Here is a 13,944-nt window from a genome sequence, read left to right as displayed (position 1 = left end):
AATCATCTGAGGTTCCCGATCATGCTGGAATAGGATTCATCCTCCTTTTGCGTCTGTCACTACGCCCAGCACTCGCGAGCTTGAAGCTTGTCACAGTCATTCAATCATTGAATCCTACTCGGAATACTGGTGCGCAGAAGTTGTGATTACACTTTGATTATGTAAAATTCATTGCTCTTTCTTTCCCTGGTAATGGCGCCAAAAACATGATGCCAATACCATGGTTCACAACTTCGCACAACTAACCAGCAAGTGCACTGGGTTGTCCAAGTAATACCTTACGTGAGTAAGGGTCGAATCCCACAGAGATTGTTGGTATGAAGCAAGCTATGGTCACCTTGTAAATCTCAGTCAGGCGGATATAAAATAGTAATGGGGTTTTCGAAAATAATTAATAAAATAGGGATAGAAATACTTATGTAAATCATTGGTGAGAATTTCAGATAAGCGAATAGAGATGCTTTTGTTCCTCTGAACCTTTGCTTTCCTACTGCCTTCATCCAATCAGTCTTACTCCTTTCTATGGCTGGCTTTATGTGATACATCACCATTGTCAATGGCTACTTTCGGTCTTCTCTCGGGAAAATGATCCAAATGCCCTGTCACGGCACGGCTAATCGTCTGGAGGCATCACCCTTGTCAATGGTTTCATCTTATCCTCTCAGGGAAAATGGTCAACGCACCCTGTCACGGCACGGCTATTCATCTGTCGGTTCTCGATCCTGCTGGAATAGGATTTACTATCCTTTTGCGTCTGTCACTACGCCCAGCAATCGCGAGTTTGAAGCTCGTCACAGTCATTCAATCATTGAATCCTACTCGAAATACCACAGACAAGGTTTAGACTTTCCGGATTCTCTTGAATGCCGCCATCATTCTAGCTTATACCACGAAGATTCCGATTAAGAGATCTAAGAGATACTCATTCAATCTAATGTAGAATGGGAGTGGTTGTCAGGCACGCGTTCATAGGGAATGATGATGATTGTCACGTTCATCACATTCAGGTTGAAGTGCGAATGAATATCTTAGAAGCGAAATAAGATGAATTGAATAGAAAACAGTAGTACTTTGCATTAATCTTTGAGGAACAGCAGAGCTCCACACCTTAATCTATGGAGTGTAGAAACTCTACCGTTAAAAATAAATAAGTGAAAGGTCCAGGCATGGCCAAATGGCCAGCCCCTCTGATCTAAGAACCAGGCTTCCAAAGATGTCTAATACAATAGTAAAAGGTTCTATTTATAATAAACTAGCTACTAGGGTTTACAGAAGTAAGTAATTGATGCGTAAATCCACTTCCGGGGCCCACTTGGTGTGTGCTTGGGCTGAGCTTGAGTGTTACACGTGTAGAGGTCATTCCTGGAGTTGAACGCCAGTTTTGGTGCCAGTTTGGGCGTTGAACTCCACTTTGCAGCTTGTTTCTGGCACTGGATGCCAGAATTGGGCAGAGAGCTGGCGTTGAACGCCAGTTTGAATCATCTAAACTTGGGCAAAGTATGGACTATTATATATTGCTGGAAAGCCCTGGATGTCTACTTTCCAACGCAATTAGAAGCGCGCCATTTCGAGTTCTGTAGCTCCAGAAAATTTATTTTGAGTGCAGGGAGGTCAGAATCCAACAGCATCAGCAGTCCTTCTTCAATCTCTGAATTTGATTTTTGCTCAAGTCCCTCAATTTCAGCCAGAAAATACCTGAAATCACAGAAAAACACACAAACTCATAGTAAAGTCCAGAAATGTGAATTTAACATAAAAACTAATGAAAACATCCCTAAAAGTAACTAGATTCTACTAAAAACATACTAAAAATAATGTCAAAAAGCGTATAAATTATCCGCTCATCACAACACCAAACTTAAATTGTTGCTTGTCCCCAAGCAACTGAAAATCAAATAGGATAAATAGAAGAGAATATACTATAAATTCCAAACTATCAATGAAACATAGCTCCAATTAAATGAGCGGGACTTATAGCTTTTTGCCTCTTGAATAGTTTTGGCATCTCACTTTATTCATTGAAGTTCAGAATGATTGGCATCTATAGGAACTCAGAGTTCAGATAGTGTTATTGACTCTCCTAGTTCAGTATGATGATTCTTGAACACAGCTATTTTATGAGTCTTGGCCGTGGCCCTAAGCACTTTGTTTTCCAGTATTACCACCGGATACATAAATGCCACAGACACATAATTGGGTGAACCTTTTCATATTGTGACTCAGCTTTGCTAAAGTCCCCAATTAGAGGTGTCCAGGGTTCTTAAGCACACTCTTTTTTTGCTTTGGACCTTGACTTTAACTACTCAGTCTCAAGTTTTCACTTGACACCTACACGCCACAAGCACATGGTTAGGGACAGCTTGGTTTAGCCGCTTTGGCCAGGATTTTATTCCTTTAGGCCCTCCTATCCCCTGATGCTCAAAGCCTTGGGATCCTTTTTAATTGCCCTTGCCTTTTGGTTTTAAGGGTTATTGGCTTTTTGCTCTTGCCTCTTGGTTTTAAGAGCTTTTGGCTTTTTCTGCTTGCTTTTTCTTTCCATTTTTTTTCGCCTATATTTTTTTTTCCTGCAAGCTTTGTTCTTTGCTGCTTTTTCTTGCTTCAAGAATCATTTTTATGATTTTTCAGATTATCAAATAACATGTCTCCTAGTCATCATTCTTTCAAGAGCCAACATATTTAACATTCTTAAACAACAACTTCAAAAGACATATGCACTGTTCAAGCATACATTCAGAAAACAAGAAGCATTGTCACCACATCAATATAATTAAACTAAGTTCAAGGATAAATTCGAAACTCATGTACTTCTTGTTCTTTTGAATTAAAACATTTTTCATTTAAGAGAGGTGATGGATTCATAGGACATTCATAACTTTAAGACATAGTTACTAAATACTAATGACCATGTAATGAAGACACAAACATAGATAAGCACTTAACATAGAAAACGAAAAACAGAGAATGTAAGAACAAGGAATGAGTCCACCTTAGTGATGGTGGCTTTTTCTTCTTGAGGAACCAATGATGTCCTTGAGCTCTTCTATGTCTCTTCCTTGCCTTTGTTGCTCCTCCTCCATTGCTTTTAGATCTTCTCTGATTTCATGAAGGATGATGGAGTGCTCTTGATGTTCCACCCTTAATTGCTTGCTCCATCCTTTTCTTAGTGATGGGCTTTAGAGATGAATCTTTCCATCTCCCATGGCTCAAAGGTGAAAGCACTTGCCTTCCCTTTCCTCTTTGAGGTTTCTCTGGCCTAAGGTGTCATTAATGGTTATGGAAAAACAAAAAACTTATGCTTTTACCACACCAAACTTAGAATGTTGCTCGCCCTCAAGCAAAAGAAGAAAGAATAGAAGAAGAAGACGAAGATATGGAGGAGATGGAAGGATGTGTGTATGGATGTGAGTGGTGAATGGAAAACAGAAGGGATGACCATGAATGGAGAGAGAGAGAGGGTGAGGTGGGTGGGGATCCTGTGGGATTCACAGATCCTGAGATGATCCTGTGGTGTCCACAGATCTTGAGGTGATCCTGTGGTGTCCACAGATCCGGAGGTGTCAAGGATTTACATCCCTGCACCCATTAGGCATGTAAAATGCCCTTGCACACAACTCTGGGCGTTCAGCGCCAGGTTGGTGCCCATTTTGGGTGTTCAACGCCCATTTGTTGGCCATTTCTGGCGTTGAACGCCAGAACCATGCTTGTTCTGGGCGTTCAGCGCCAGCTCTTCTCCAGGGTGCCATTCTGGCGTTCAGCGCCCAGATGATGCCCATTTTGGGCGTTCAGCGCCCAGACACTGCCCATTTTGGGCGTTCAGCGCCAGAACCATGCTCTGTTCTGGCGTTGAACGCCAGACAGGTGCTTCCTTCAGGGTGTGATTTTTCTTCTGCTGTTTTTCATTCCGTTTCTAAATTTTTTGTTTATTTTGTGACTCCACATGATCATGAACCTAAGAAAACATGAAAAACAAAAACAAAATTAGATAAATAAACATTGGGTTGCCTCCCAACAAGCGCTTCTTTAATGTCAATAGCTTGACAGTGGGCTCTTATGGAGCCTCACAAATGTGCAGAGCTTTGTTGAGACCTCCCAACACCAAACTTAGAGTTTGGATATGGGGGTTTGACACCAAACTTAGAGTTTGGTTGTGGCCTCCCAACACCAAACTTAGAGTTTGACTGTGGGGGCTTTGGTTGACTCTGCTTTGAGAAAAGCTTGTTCTGCTTCCTCTCCATGGATGCAGAGAGAGATCCTTGAGTAATAAACACAAGGTTGTCCTTATTTAATTGAAGGATCAATTCTCCTCTGTCCACATCAATCACAGCTCTTGCTGTGGCTAGGAAAGGTCTTCCTAGGATGATGGATTCATCCTCTTCCTTTCCAGTATCCAGGACTATGAAATCAGCAGGGATGTAAAGGCCTTCAACCTTTACTAACACGTCCTCTACTTGTCCATAAGCCTATTTTCTTGAATTGTCTGCCATCTCTAATGAGATTTTAGCAGCTTGCACCCCATAGATTTCCAGTTTCTCTATTACAGAGAGGGGCATGAGGTTTATTCCTGAACCAAGGTCACACAGAGCCTTAAAGATCATGGTGCCTATGGTACAAGGTATTATGAACTTTCCAGGATCCTGTCTCTTCTGAGGCAATGTCAGTTGATCCATATCACTTAGTTCATTGGTGAACAAGGGAGGTTCATCTTCCCAAGTTTCAATACCAAATAATTTGGCATTCAGCTTCATGATTGCACCAAGAAACTTGACAGTTTGCTCTTCAGTAACATCCTCATTCTCTTCAGAAGAGGAATACTCATCAGAGCTCATGAATGGCATAAGGAGGTTCAATGGAATCTCTATGGTCTCTAGATGAGTCTCAGATTCCTTTGGTTCCTCAGAGGGAAACTCCTTATTAATCACTGGACGTCCCAGGAGGTCTTCCCCCTTGGGATTCACGTCCTCTCCTTCCCTTACAGGTTCGGCCATGGTGCTTATGTCAATGGCCTTGCACTCTCCTTTTGGATTCTCTTCTATATTGCTTGGGAGAGTACTAGGAGGGATTTCAGTGATCCTTTTACTCAGCTGGCCCACTTGTGCTTCCAAATTTCTAATGGAAGACCTTGTTTCATTCATGAAACTTGCAGTGGCCTTGGATAGATCAGAGATTAAGTTTGCTAAATTAGAAGTATTTTGTTCAGAGTTCTCTGTCTGTTGCTGAGTGGATGATGGAAAAGGTTTATTATTGTTAAACCTGTTTCTTCCACCATTATTGAAGCCTTGTTGATGCCTTTGATCCTTCCATGAGAGATTTGGATGATTTCTCCATGATGGGTTATAGGTGTTTCCATAAGGTTCACCTAAGTAATTCACCTCTACTATTGCAGGGTTTTCAGGATCATAAGCTTCTTCTGCATAAGAAGCCTCTTGAGTACTGTTGGATGCAGCTTGCATTCCATTCAGACTCTGAGAAATCATATTGACTTGCTGAGTCAATATTTTGTTCTGAGCCAATATGGCATTCAGAGTATCAACTTCAAGAACTCCCTTCTTCATAGGCATCCCATTACTCACAGGATTCCTCTCAGAAGTGTACATGAACTGGTTATTAGCAACCATGTCAATGAGTTCTTGAGCTTCTGCAGGTGTTTTCTTTAGGTGAATGGATCCACCTGCAGAAGTATCCAATGACATCTTTGATAGCTCAGATAAACCATCATAGAATATATCCAGGATGGTCCATTCTGAAAGCATGTCAGAAGGACACTTTTTGGTCAGCTTCTTGTATCTTTCCCAAGCTTCATAGAGGGATTCACCTTCTTTCTGTCTGAAGGTTTGAACATCAGCTCTAAGCTTGCTCAGCTTTTGAGGAGGAAAGAACTTGGCTAAGAAAGTCGTGACTAGCTTATCCCAAGTGTTCAGGCTATCTTTGGGTTGAGAGTCCAACCACACTTTAGCTCTGTCTCTTACAGCAAAAGGGAAAAGCATGAGCCTGTAGACTTCAGGACCTACTCCATTAGTCTTAACAGTATCACAGATCTGCAAGAACTCAGTTAAGAACTGAAAAGGATCTTCAGATGGAAGTCCATGAAACTTGCAGTTCTGCTGCATCAGAGAAACTAGCTGAGGTTTCAGCTCAAAATTGTTTGCTCCAATGGTAGGAATGGAGATGCTTCTTCCATGTAAATTGGAATTAGGTGCAGTAAAGTCACCAAGCATTCTCCTTGCATTATTATTATTTTCGGCTGCCATCTCCTCTTCCTGTTCGAAAATTTCTGACAGGTGCTTGCTGGATAGTTGTAATTTAGCTTCTCTTAGTTTCCTCTTTAGAGTCCTTTCAGGTTCTGGATCTGCTTCAACAAGGATGTTCTTGTCCTTGCTCCTGCTCATATGACAAAGAAGAGGGCACAAAAAAATAATAATAATAGGGATCCTTTTTACCCAAGTATAGAGGTTCCCTTTAGGTGAGTGGAAGAAAAGGAGAAGAAAAGAGAGAGAGGGAATTTTCGAAAATTGTTTTTGAAAAAGGTTAGTGATTTTTTTTTTCGAAAATTAAAAAAAAATTAAAATAATTAGTTAATTAAAAAGAATTTTTGAAAAAGAGGGAAGATATTTTCGAAAATTAGAGAGAGAGAGAGTTAGTTAGGTGGTTTTGAAAAAGATAGGAAACAAACAAAAAGTTAGTTAGTTAGTTGAAACAAATTTTGAAAATCAATTTTAAAAAGATAAGAAGATAAGAAGTTAGAAAAGATATTTTGAAATCAAATTTTGAAAAAGATAAGATAAGAAGATATTTTTGAAAAGATATGATTGAAATTAGTTTTGAAAAAGATTTGATTTTTAAAATCACAATTAATGACTTGATTCACAAGAAACCACAAGATATGATTCTAGAACTTAAAGTTTGAATCTTTCTTAGCAAGTAAGTAACAAACTTGAAATTTTTTAATCAAAACATTAATTGTTATTGTTATTTTCGAAAATTTGATATATAAAATAAGAAAAAGATTTTTGAAAAATATTTTTGGAATTTTCGAAAATAACTAAGAAAAATGAAAAAGATTTTGAAAAAAAGATGAGATTTTTAAATTGAAAATTTGATTTGACTCATAAAAACAACTAGATTTTTAAAATTTTTTGAAAAAGTCAAATCTAATTTTCGAAATTTTAAGAGAGAAAAAGGGAAAGATATTTTTTTTATTTTTGAATTTTTAATGATGAGAGAGAAAAACAAGAAAAATGATGCAATGCATGAGAATTTTAGATCAAAACATGTGATGTATGCAAGAATGCTATGAATGTCAAGATGAACACCAAGAACACTATGAAGATTATGATGAACACCAAGAACATATTTTTGAAAAATTTTTAATGCAAAGAAAACATGCAAGACACCAAACTTAGAATTCTTTAATGCTTAGACATAAAGAATTCAGGAATGCATATGAAAAACAAGAAAGGACACAAAACATGCAAATGCAAAGATCAAACAAGAAGACTTACCAAGAACAACTTGAAGATCATGAAGAACACTATGAATGCATGAGAATTTCGAAAAATGCAAGATGCACATGCAATTGACACCAAACTTATAACATGACTCAAGACTCAAACAAGAAATACAAAATATTTTTTATTTTTATGATTTTATGATTTTTTTGTATTTTATTTTAATTTTTTTTCGAAAATATTTGGGAACAAGGAAGCAATGAATTCATAGTCCTCAATCAAAATCCTGGGAATTAGACATGGCTTAATAGCCAGCCAAGCTAAAACATGTTATATGAAACACTAGAATTCATTCTTAAAACTTTTGAAGAAAAATATATTTTTGAAAACATTATTTTTATTATAATTTTTTTTTTCGAAAACAAAAGAAAAATTTTTTTGAAAGATTTTTGAAAAATTTTTGAAAAGAAAACAAAAAGAAAATTACCTAATCTGAGCAACAAAATGAACCGTCAGTTGTCCAAACTCGAACAATCCCCGGCAACGGCGCCAAAAACTTGGTGCACAGAAGTTGTGATTATACTTTGATTATGTAAAATTCATTGCTCTTTCTTTCCCTGGTAATGGCGCCAAAAACATGATGCCAATACCATGGTTCACAACTTCGCACAACTAACCAGCAAGTGCACTGGGTCGTCCAAGTAATACCTTACGTGAGTAAGGGTCGAATCCCACGGAGATTATTGGTATGAAGCAAGCTATGGTCACCTTGTAAATCTCAGTCAAGCGGATATAAAATAGTAATGGGGTTTTCGAAAATAATTAATAAAATAGGGATAGAAATACTTATGTAAATTATTGGTGAGAATTTCAGATAAGCGAATAGAGATGCTTTCGTTCCTCTGAACCTTTGCTTTCCTGCCGCCTTCATCCAATCAGTCTTACTCCTTTCTATGGCTGGCTTTATGTGATACATCACCATTGTCAATGGCTACTTTCGGTCTTCTCTCGGGAAAATGATCCAAATGCCCTGTCACGGCACGGCTAATCGTCTGGAGGCATCACCCTTGTCAATGGTTTCATCTTATCCTCTCAGTGAAAATGGTCAACGCACCCTGTCACGGCACGGTTATTCATCTGTCGGTTCTCGATCCTGCTGGAATAGGATTTACTATCCTTTTGCGTCTGTCACTACGCCCAGCAATCGCGAGTTTGAAGCTCGTCACAGTCATTCAATCATTGAATCCTACTCGGAATACCACAGATAAGGTTTAGACTTTCCGGATTCTCTTGAATGCCGCCATCATTCTAGCTTACACCACGAAGATTCCGATTAAGAGATCTAAGAGATACTCATTCAATCTAATGTAGAACGGGAGTGGTTGTCAGGCACGCGTTCATAGGGAATGATGATGATTGTCACGTTCATCACATTCAAGTTGAAGTGCGAATGAATATCTTAGAAGCGAAATAAGATGAATTGAATAGAAAACAGTAGTACTTTGCATTAATCTTTGAGGAACAGCAGAGCTCCACACTTTAATCTATGGAGTGTAGAAACTCTACCATTAAAAATACATAAGTGAAAGGTCCAGGCATGGCCGAATGGCCAGCCCCTCTGATCTAAGAACCAGGCATCCAAAGATGTCTAATACAATAGTAAAAGGTTCTATTTATAATAAACTAGCTACTTGGGTTTACAGAAGTAAGTAATTGATGCGTAAATCCACTTCCGGGGCCCACTTGGTGTGTGCTTGGGCTGAGCTTGAGTGTTACATGTGTAGAAATCATTCTTGGGGTTGAACGCCAATTTTGGTGCCAGTTTGGGCGTTGAACTCCACTTTGCAGCTTGTTTCTGGCGCTCGACGCCAGAATTGGGCAGAGAGCTGGCGTTGAACGCCAGTTTGAGTCGTCTAAACTTGAGCAAAGTATGGACTATTATATATTGCTGGAAAGCCCTGGATGTCTACTTTCCAACTCAATTGGAAGCGTGCCATTTCTAGTTCTGTAGCTCCAGAAAATCCATTTTGAGTGCAGGGAGGTCAGAATCCAACAGCATCAGCAGTCCTTCTTCAATCTCTGAATCTGATTTTTGCTCAAGTCCCTCAATTTCAGCCAGAAAATACCTGAAATCACAGAAAAACACACAAACTCATAGTAAAGTCCAGAAATATGAATTTAACATAAAAACTAATGAAAACATCCCTAAAAGTAACTAGATTCTACTAAAAATATACTAAAAACAATGTCAAAAAGCGTATAAATTATCCGCTCATCAAATACCACAGACAAGGTTTAGACTTTCCAGATTCTCTTGAATGCCGCCATCATTCTAGCTTACACCACGAAGATTCCGATTGAGAGATCTAAGAGACACTCATTCAATCTAAGGTAGAACGGAAGTGGTTGTCAGACACACGTTCATAGGGAATGATGATGATTGTCACGTTCATCACATTCAGGTTGAAGTACGAATGAATATCTTAGAAGCGAAATAAGATGAATTGAATAGAAAACAGTAGTACTTTGCATTAATCTTTGAGGAACAGTAGAGCTCCACACCTTAATCTATGGAGTGTAGAAACTCTACCGTTAAAAATACATAAGTGAAAGGTCCAGGCATGGCCGAATGGCCAGCCCCCTAAAACGTGATCACAGGATCAGAATACAATCCAGGATGATTCCCAAGATGTCTAATACATTAGTAAAAAGTCTTATTTATAATAAACTAGCTACTAGGGTTTACAGAAGTAAGTAATTGATGCATAAATCCACTTCCGGGGCCCACTTGGTGTGTGCTTGGGCTGAGCTTGAATGTTACACATGCAGAGGCTCTTTCTAGAGTTGAACGCCAGGTTGTAACGTATTTCTGGCGTTCAACTCTGGTTTGTGACTTGTTTCTGGCGTTTAACTCCAGACAACAGCATCGAACTGGCGTTCAACGCCCTTTTATGTCATCTAAACTCATTCAAAGTATGGACTATTATACATTTATGGAAATCCCTGGATGTCTACTTTCCAACGCAATTAGAAGCGCGCCATTTTGAGTTCTGTAGCTCCAGAAAATCCACTTTGAGTGCAGGGAGGTCAGAATCCAACAGCATCAGCAGTCCTTCTTCAACCTCTGAATCTGATTTTTGCTCAAGTCCCTCAATTTCAGCCAGAAAATACCTGAAATCATAGAAAAACACACAAACTCATAGTAAAGTCCAGAAATGTGAATTTAACATAAAAACTAATGAAAACATCCCTAAAAGTAACTATATTCTACTAAAAACATACTAAAAACAATGCCAAAAAGCGTATAAATTATCCGCTCATCAGTCACATAGGCAAACCAAGTACAATATGCACACCCAAATAATGTCACATAGATGCATATGATGAATGCCTGTTCTAGTGGCTGATGAGTCTCATTTGTCGGTTATAAAGCCAACCCGACAAGTCCTGGTAGCTAACCATTGGACTAGCCCTCTGTCGTGCATCCCAACTCGAGTTATTCACAATTATAATCATGATTCACATCTAACACCCTCACTGGTGTATATTCACGGGGCGAGCTCATCTGGAACTTTCACAGTGTACGGCCACACTTACGGCATAGGGTCAGTAGAGTATCGAGTCTCCACCTGGAGCACGTGGTGGCTAGCCACTGCTTTCATCCAGGGAAACTCGTATCTCAGATAGGTGAAGTGAAACAATCACAATATCAATAACTCAGCATATATACATTTATTGTCAGCCATAAATCAACATTCATCTCAGTCATCCAGCTTAAATTCATGATTTATAATCAGCCTTGATTCATTATCATATACAGCCATTCCAGCTCATAACATATTCCACAAACAACCATAATTCATTATTATATACAGCCATCCAACATCATCAAACATATAATCATTATTTAAGTCATAAATCACTTTTCTCAAAGCACTTTTCTTTGAAAATCAATTTTAATTTATCCCAGTCTTAACTTCAAAAATCCACATTCTCGAATCACTTCTAGCTTATAAGCCATCTTTCTCAAAAGAAATTTTCTCTTTCAAAACAAGCCACATTTCTACAAAACCCTTCTAAAACTTCCAAACAATTCAGCAACTAGGCCAAATTAAAAATCTCTTTTGAAAGATCCAAAAATTAGTCATCCCAAAACGGAATTTGGTAATAGAAATTTCTCAGCAGAGTCTCAAGACTTTAGGGGAGGACAACCTATCTCAATTTCTCAAAAATTCATTGAAACTCTTAAAATCATAGATTCTTAGTTTAAGTAAATAGAAACAGAATTTACTATAAAATCGAATCATATAAAGTCACAAGTCCAACCCAATCTAAAACCAATTCACTTGAAACGGAGCCAACCCATTTAAATCAAAACCATTTTCAGGTTCCTTCTTAAAATCAATTCTCTAACTTCCTCCAAAATGTCACAAACTCAATTGTTCAATCAAAAATCCAATTTCCTTTTAAATCACTAAAAGCTCCTCTGAACGAAATCCTTAAGTCTAACTAAAGCATAAACCCTTTTTATATTTAAAATTAATATTAGAACATAATACTTTTCTTCAATGATTCAAAATGGTAAAGTAATTCCTTTCTAAATAAATCAAACTCAAGACATATAGTTTTTCTTAAATAAATTAAACTCGAAAACATAACTATTTTCTTAAGAAATCAAATAATATAATTTCTCAAATCCGAGCCTTACTAAATAACTTTTCAAACAAAGTCTAAGATTTTTATAGAAATTTCGACAGCATCTCCCCTAAAACTTAGACTTTGCCACCTTTTTCGGGTCCCAACCAAACCATTTCACAATCCTTTTCAACGGTCCAAAACCCAAAATCAGTTCAAAAGCAAGCTAAATCCAACAGTCACCTCATTTTCATATCTCAAGGAAACCATTTATAGATTAATCATTATCAACCGATTAAACTCCCTTCCAAAACTTTAAAGAAATAGTTCAGCAACAATTCATTTATCAAAACCAAACAATAATTTAATCAAAACATATAATCATATTTATCCAGAATAGCCAAACAATACATAAGACTGGTACAATCACTAAAAGTATATAATTCTCAGACCAATATCCATTTATAACAATTCCAAATTATAAAATTGAGATTTTAGAAAAGCCCCTACCTCGATTCATCGAAACCATAACTCAAACGCGCCAACGGGACCCTCTCTCTCAACCCGAAATCGACGGCAACTGCAATCCTCAGCTCCAAACCATTTTCTCAGCAACCACAACAACTTAAAAGCGATGTGCAGCAATCAGAACTCGAACCTATGTTACCAAACCTCAGAGTCTTTAACCAAGCATAACAGAATACTGACTAAAAGGACTTTCCGAAATGAACATGCTTACCGCAACAAGGGAAGAACAACTATATCGAGTAGCGGCAGCTCCGATGGTGGTTCCAGCAAGACTCGCGCCACACCCGGTGAGCAGAACGGTGGAAATAGCGATGCAGCCACTCCGAATGGTAAGCAACGGCGACTGACGACATCAGTGGCGATGAAAGGCAGTGGAGACGATGACGGATCTGAGGCGGGGAGGCACGGCTGAACGAACAGAAACCCTCCCTCCGCCGATCTCTCTCTCTCCTCGAGCTTCTCTCTGTCTGAATCTTGCCGGTGGTTGCCCTGGGAGCTCGATGACGGTGATAGTACACGGCGGCGCAGTTCCGTGCAGTGGGTTGCGCTCCTCGCGTCACTGGCCGCGTCCTCCTCCCTCAGAGTCGCGCAGTCTTTCTCGCTCCTCTGAGCTTCCTCCTCCGCGATGGTAATGGCGGCGACAGCACGGGCTCCTCACGCGTGGCAGTTTGGCGGCAGCTTCATGGGTCGGCGGTGACGTGGTTAGGCCGTAGCAGTAGCGTGGTGACGACGCTAAGGCACGAGCTCCCTCTCCCTCTCCGACGCGAACTCTCTCTCTCTCTCTCTTGGCCAGGTCCACCGGTGCCAGCGCCCCTCTCTCTTCTCTTCTTCTCCCTGCCTCTGCTTCCTCTGTTCTCTTTCTTTCATGGATGAAGGGAAAACTGTGTGTGTGTGTGTGTGTGAGAGAGGAAGAGTGACGGCGGTGTAGGGGGTAGTGAGGGGTGCATGTGTGTTTTCCAAAAATTAGTGTTTTGGGTAAAAATTTAGGTATAAGGGTATTTTGGTAATTTCAAATAAAAATAGGGATAATATAATAATTAGAAATAAATTTTAATTCAACAATAATAATATATAAAAGTACTATTTGTTCATCAATTTCACAAATTATTTTCAATAAAATGTTCAAATCCGATAATTAGAGATAATATAATTAATTTCTTTATTTTCCAAAACAGCAGTATTAATATTTTAAAATATTAATTATTTAGTCCAAATCATATAAAATTCTTATTATTTCATAACTACTAACGTTATAATTTTAAATATAGAAAATAACTCAATAATTATGAAATTAAGTAAAATCTTCACTTTAATTATCAAAACTTGATTTAATTAT

General features: G+C 38.6%; 1 non-coding gene across 1 annotated transcript; it reads left to right on the top strand.

The window, feature by feature from the left end:
- The first annotated feature begins 5,744 nt into the window (after positions 1–5,744).
- LOC148570442 (small nucleolar RNA R71) lies at positions 5,745–5,852 on the top strand. Its single transcript, XR_015907971.1, has one exon. It is a non-coding gene; the product is annotated as a small nucleolar RNA R71 (small nucleolar RNA).
- Positions 5,853–13,944: the final 8,092 nt, after the last annotated feature.

The sequence above is a fragment of the Arachis ipaensis genome, chromosome B3 (assembly GCF_059453495.1).
Source record: "Arachis ipaensis isolate K30076 ecotype BB chromosome B3, ASM5945349v1, whole genome shotgun sequence".
Lineage (NCBI taxonomy): Eukaryota > Viridiplantae > Streptophyta > Magnoliopsida > Fabales > Fabaceae > Arachis > Arachis ipaensis.
Note: the sequence above shows the minus strand (reverse complement) of the source record. Positions and strands in the feature narration are given on the sequence as shown.